We start from the raw sequence: 6126 nt of genomic DNA on the forward strand, positions 1-6126 counted from the left end.
CTGAGCGGTTTTCTTGCTATTATTCTAGATGAGGTCTTCCTGTTTGCATTTCACAACCCAAAAAGCACCACATTTCCCACAACAACATGATTTCGGCTGAAATTAGAAGATTCGTGGGTTTCCCAGGGTCCAAGACAACAAATCAGCAACAACATTCATAGTAAATTCCTGGGGGAAAGTAATTTCTTTAATACGGAGAACTCCTACGGGCCGTGCCCTTCGACGACGTACGGCGTGTCAGCCCGTGATAAAGCATCAGCAACTCAAATGACCAGAACCGGTGCCAAATCCTCCTCAGAGCCTCCTCCCAAAGAATACAGCGGTTTGATGTTAGGAGCATATCGTGTGTTTATAAGACGCACTCCGAAAATACATTTTTGAGATAGCTTATATTAAAGTGCAATTACAGGTTAAGTAACAAACTGGCGTATTGCCTAATACAGAGAAACACGCTGTGACAATCAGATAATGCCGGAATTAAACAAGATGGCAACAGCTACTGCGAAAGGAGTTGGAGCGAGGAGCCCGCTGCTGCCAGCGACGCCTTCAGCCCGGGGAAGGCGGATGGGGCTGGTGGGGCTCTGACGACACCCAGCCCCCCAGACTCAAAACAAAGAGGACCTTCGAAACCCTACACCAAATAATACGGTATAATATCCAGAAAAAAAGGCTCCGTCAAGCCCAAGCTCTTGTGCAGCCGAGAGATCCCGACTGTCACCAAGGAAACCGGAGATTGTCGGAGCGATCTCCAGCCCCGGCTGCCTGTCGTTCCCTCCAGGGACGGGTGTTTTAGCAGTCGAGTGGCACTCCACCAGTCTCCGATGCCTTCTCCTTGAGACAGGGACGCCACTCCATCCCCAGCACGCGCGGTAGGACGCTTGTGAGAGGCTCCTCCGCAGCAGCTTTCCACCTTCTCGCTGGGAGCCCGCTGCGACTTAGTCCCAGCACTTCACCCTCTGGCTTTGCACGCACAGCGATGGGTTTGAAGGAGCTGTTGTCGCTCGGGAAGGAGCTCCAAGGGCCATGGCGGGGACTCCTGTGCAGAGATTTCTGCCCGGCGACGCGCACGCAGTGCTGGAGAGGGACAGATGAAGGCCTCGGTGCCGTGGTGTGGACCTGAGGTTGCTCACACCTTGAGCTCTGCATCTGCTCCGGTCCCTCCCGCACTGAAGGGAACTGGGAAAGGTGACAACTGCACAGCGGCTGCCCTGCCTGGCTTGCACCGGGGTGCAGGCAGGGACAGCAAATCCATGGGGGTGACAGGGAGAGCCAACGGGATGGGGCAGGACTTCCCAGCCTGGAAAAGAGACGAGCGGAGGGTTATGAAGGAGGTCTCCAAAGCTCTGGGTGTATGCAGAGAGATGGCAGAGATGAGCAATTAACCCATGATGGCAAACGGGGACATCTCCCCACCTCATCCTGAAAGGTGTAACTCTACTTCTTCACCCTCAAGGTGGAAACTCATAACGGCTGGGGCCACACAGCCACCGTTCTCCTCCGCGGTGCTTCACCTCCTCTTCCTGCAGAAAGATCAGCAAAAATACAGACTCTTGCGGGTCCTGCAGTGGCTTTAGCATCACCGAGGACCAACGGGACCACCTAGTCCATCTCTCGCATCGCACAGGACCTTTACCCAGGGCTCACCCTCGGGGTGTGGAAAACCTCCCATTCCAGGTTCTGGAAGGTTTGGAAAGCTACGGAGGGGAACAGCTTGAGGAGCCTCCGCAGGCTCAGGAGATGTTCCCAGTGTTTCAGCCCCCGTCCCCATCAAATTCCCTGCGAAACCACTCCAACGGGGGCGAGCAGGGGATGGGGGTGAGGAGCAGTTCTGCCGGCTCCTTCCACTGCCACCAGAGCCGCCAGCAACGTGCCGCTCTCGCCTGCGCCATAATTGCATTTCTCCGCTCCCATTTTGGAAACAACAGGGAAGTTAGCAAAAGCAGAATACTTAAGCACAGCTAGTTCTCGGCGATATAATTCTCTTTAATCTTTTAAGCATTTGACAGTATTTGCTTGAAAGAAGGAGCAACAAGTACATAATTATTGCACTAATTAAGCTGCCAAAACACAAGCATGCTGCAAGAGCACCTTTGAAACAGTGAGCTCTCGATTCATTAGCATCTGCTGTAAGCTTATTAATCACCTAACAGGCAATTAGCAAGCTGTTACTGTTTGAGACTAGTATGTAAATAAATTCTTGGGTTAATTTCTTCCTCTGATAATAAAGAAAACATTATGAAAATTAGCTAAGCGACAATGTAAATGATCTTGACTGTTAATTATATGATGGTGTTACATATGCGGCCGCCGTACACCAGATAAGGGATGCACCTCTCGCTTTGCGTACTGTTTTAAAAATAAAATTGTTGACATAGGTAATAGGGAAGCTTTCAGCATTGGAGTCACAGATGTTTGCCTTTAGCTAACCAAAGCGAACTGCCGAACGACTGACACTGCAAAATTAGCAACGGGCTTGATTTGCAGCGATGGCCAGCGCGGCGGTGCCTTGCGCAGAGCCCTGCCTGCGGCTCTCCGGCGGGGCGGGGGGGCTCGAGCCCTCTGCCCCCTGCCTGCGGGTCCACAGATCCCCCCAAAACCATCCGTGTGGGCCCGGCGTCCTGAGCAGCCCTTCCCTGCCGTGGCTGGGTTCATGGCTGATGGCCGCAATTGACGGCCGTGTGGCAGAGGTACACGCAGGCAAAGGTGCAGGCAGAGGTGCAGGCAGGCAGAGATGGAGGCAGAGATGCAGGCAGAGTTGTGGGCAGAGGTGCAGGCAGGCAGAGGTGTGGGCAGGCAGAGATGTAGGCAGAGATGCAGGCAGAGGTGTGGGCAGAGCTGCAGGCAGGCAGAGGTGTGGGCAGGCAGAGATGTAGGCAGAGATGCAGGCAGAGGTGTGGGCAGAGCTGCAGGCAGGCAGAGGTGTGGGCAGGCAGAGATGTAGGCAGAGATGCAGGCAGGCAGAGATGCAGGCAGGCAGAGGTGTGGGCAGAGGTGTGGGCAGGCAGAGCTGTAGGCAGAGATGCAAGCAGGCAGAAGTACAAGCAGGCAGAGGTACAGGCAGAGGTGCAGGCAGAGGTGCAGGCAGAGGTGCAGGCAGGCAGAGGTGTGGGCAGGCAGAGGCGTGGGCAGGCAGGCAGGCAGGCATGCCGTGGGTGCAGGGATGCTCACGGTTGGGTGGCTGCACCGTATGGTGGCCCAGCTGGCCCTGGGGCTGGACACCCAGCACTCCATGCAGATGAAAATTAATAACACGAACGCGAAGCCCTGCCTGCCCAGCACTGACCACCACTGCGGCCAGGAGGACAGACGCCTATTCACCCTCTTTCCCAGCAGGAGGACGTCGTTTTGTGGCCCAGACAAGACGATTTGCCTGTGAGGCCGTTGATTATCTCTGCAAGCCCAGGCCGATGGCGTTGATCTATTATTCATGATTTCCTTGGCCAATGCGTTGTAAGGCTTTCCTTTCACGTGGCACCACCCGCCGCAGGGCGCTCTACCCTTGGTCACTCACAGAAAAAATAATCCTGCGGCAGAGGTCGGGCAAAACGGGGCAATTACTGCCGTGCTGATGGACCGTGCAAGCCGTCAGCAGAGGCACCAAGCCCCTGCCAGGGAGCCCTGCCCTGGGCACAGAGCCCAGGGGGACGCGGGCAGTGGCCACTGCCCCGTGCCAATGCCCCAGCGCCCTCCCCTCGCTCCGTGCCGCCCCACAGACCGAACCCCCGCGGCCACACCGTGCTGCGGGGGGGCCAGGAAGGACATTTCCCCGACTGTCACCTTCCATTGACAAAACCCTGTTCTGCTACAAGCTTGGCTTTACAGCTTTCTCTCCCCCAAAAAAACCTCCCAGCTCCTTTAAGCATGCTCCAGCGAAGCAGAAAACTAATTACAGTGAACTGCGCGCCTGTTCGAGTGAGGAATTACCAGCAGCAGAGGTTACTTAATAATCTTATTAATTTAAACTATTTTATCACCATCTTTTGCCCCATAATTATGCGTACAAAACGCACACGGAATATTTCACAATTAAAAGCATGGAACAAAAGATGAAGATGAAGGGCGAGATGAGGCGCTTTGGTGCAGCTCCAAAGAGGAGCGCCGCAGCCCGTGGGCAGCCCTGGCACCGCTGCCCGCTCCCTGCCCGCTCCCCGTGGCTCCCCGCCGGGCTCACTGGGTGCCATCACCTCTGAGCAACGCACCGACACCGAAACGCATCCCCCACCTCTGCAGAGAGCACTTTGCTGCACTTTGCTGGATAACATGGAGATGCCCGGGGCAGGCAGCAGCATCCTGGCAGGGCCACCGAGCCTCGGTGGTGGCATGTGTTGAGTCAGCGCCGCTTGCCAAAGAGGTGATGTTCTGTGGCTGCCATGGCCCGGCACAGCGCGGTGGTGAAGGGCACACCGAGAAGCGTGCAAACCTGTCGGGAGGAGGAATTACAGGCTGAGAGAGCTGGGGGGGTTCAGCCTGGAGAAGAGAAGGCTCCGGGGAGACCTTCCAGCCCCTGCCAGTCCCTAAAGGGGCTCCAGGAAAGCTGGGGAGGGACTCTGGAGCAGGGAGGGGAGCCGTGGGACGAGGGGGAACGGGTTTACACTGGAAGAGGGGAGATTGAGGTGGGATATTGGGAAGAAATTGTTTGCTGTGAGGGCAGTGAGCCCCTGGCCCAGGGTGCCCAGAGAAGCTGTGGCTGCCCCATCCCTGGAGGGGTTCAAGGCCAGGTTGGACGGGGCTTGGAGCAACCTGGGCTGGTGGGAGGTGTCCCTGCCCAGGGCAGGGAGGTGGAAGTAGGTGATTTTTAAGGTCCCTTCCAACCCAAACCATTCTGTGATTCTATGATTCTATAATTGACAGCACCGAGCGCGCAGCCAGCCCTGGTGCCGCGGCTCAGGGAGGTCTCTCAGCCCCTCACTCGAGCTGCTCTGGGTCTGCTTGCACCTACTGCTTTTTAGCAAAGAAAACTATTTCTTACCCCCCCTGGTTATTTCTTTTTTCTGGACATTTTGAAGGCAGGCAGGACTTCACCCCTCACTCACCCAGAGGCACCCACCTCGCTCCTGGCCCTGGGTCTTGCCCCCAGCCAGGGCAGCACCCACGTTCCCCTGCCGGGTTTGGTCCTGCAAGTGTCCCAGAGCGTTTGCACCCATCCATTGCCACGAGTCTCCCCTGGGCCAGCCTGCTGGTGTTTCTCCCACTCTTGGATCCTGAAGGACAAAAAAAAATCCAAATGTATTGATTTCTGAGCGTCCTTTAACTTGAAAACAAAAGCCATGAGAAGCCTGGATCCAGAATATCATTTTCCATTTCCAGAAGCGAGCGCTGGAGCTTTACAACAACTGCACGAAACCAAGACGACAAGGAGAGAATGGCTTGTAAATGGCTTTTTAGTACAAACTGTGTTTCAGTTTTATGGGTGACGGCTGGAGATCCCTTTAGAGTGATGTGCTAAGAGGTTATTTTGGATCCAGCTTAGACACTGCAGCAGTTTGGCCCATTAAAAAGTAAATTTTTCATGTCAAGAAACAATCTCTTGCAGATGGAGTGCTCATCTGTGAAAAAGGGAAAAAAAAAATAAATAAAAATAACTAGGTCAGGGAAGCAGCGTGTGGCTGGGCGCGCTGGCAGCACCGGCTCCTCGGGAGGCTCTTTGGGTCCTGCCTGGGTCCCCTCCCCAGGTTCCGGGCTCGGAGCGAAGCCGGTGCGGAGCCGCCTTTGGCCGCGGTTCCCAGCGGCCGCCTTCCCCCGGGGGGACCCCGCTGGCAGCCGCCGCGGCCACCGCTCCCAGCCCGCCGCAAGTGCAAACCATTTGTGGTTGTTCAGCCTGAATCGCAGCGAGGGCTCGCTCTCCCACTAGCAATTTAGCTGGCTGCATCCCGCTGCCGCCTTAGACACCAGATGTTTGCGGAAGGGCCCAGGGACAGATGCGCCTTCAGCCTCGACTGAAACCAAAAAAAGTTGCCATTTGCCTCCATAAATCTCAGCTTTCCTTGGTTTGATTTGATCCCAGACAGCTCTTCTCTGGCCGTTTGTGGGTTTTGCTTGGTTTTTCCCTCTGTTCAAACACAGATAATGGCAGCGGGTGCTCCGAGCAGGGTGCCGCCGGCATCCCCAGACATCACCTGCATTAAA

The 6126-nt window shown here is 55.6% G+C and overlaps 1 long non-coding RNA gene across 2 annotated transcripts; it reads right to left on the minus strand.

The window, feature by feature from the left end:
• Positions 1-340: 340 nt before the first annotated feature.
• Positions 341-5198, minus strand: LOC134521142 (uncharacterized). 2 transcript variants are annotated; one of them, XR_010072637.1, is made up of 4 exons: positions 5048-5198; positions 4223-4420; positions 1414-1520; positions 341-1297 (listed from the first exon to the last, which is right to left on the minus strand). It is a non-coding gene; the product is annotated as an uncharacterized LOC134521142 (long non-coding RNA). The 2 variants fall into 2 exon arrangements; XR_010072638.1 differs by having other exon boundaries at positions 5034-5198.
• Between the last annotated feature and the right edge of the window lie 928 nt (positions 5199-6126).

Source organism: Chroicocephalus ridibundus, chromosome 9 (genome assembly GCF_963924245.1).
Source record: "Chroicocephalus ridibundus chromosome 9, bChrRid1.1, whole genome shotgun sequence".
In the NCBI taxonomy this organism is placed as follows: Eukaryota; Metazoa; Chordata; class Aves; order Charadriiformes; family Laridae; genus Chroicocephalus; species Chroicocephalus ridibundus.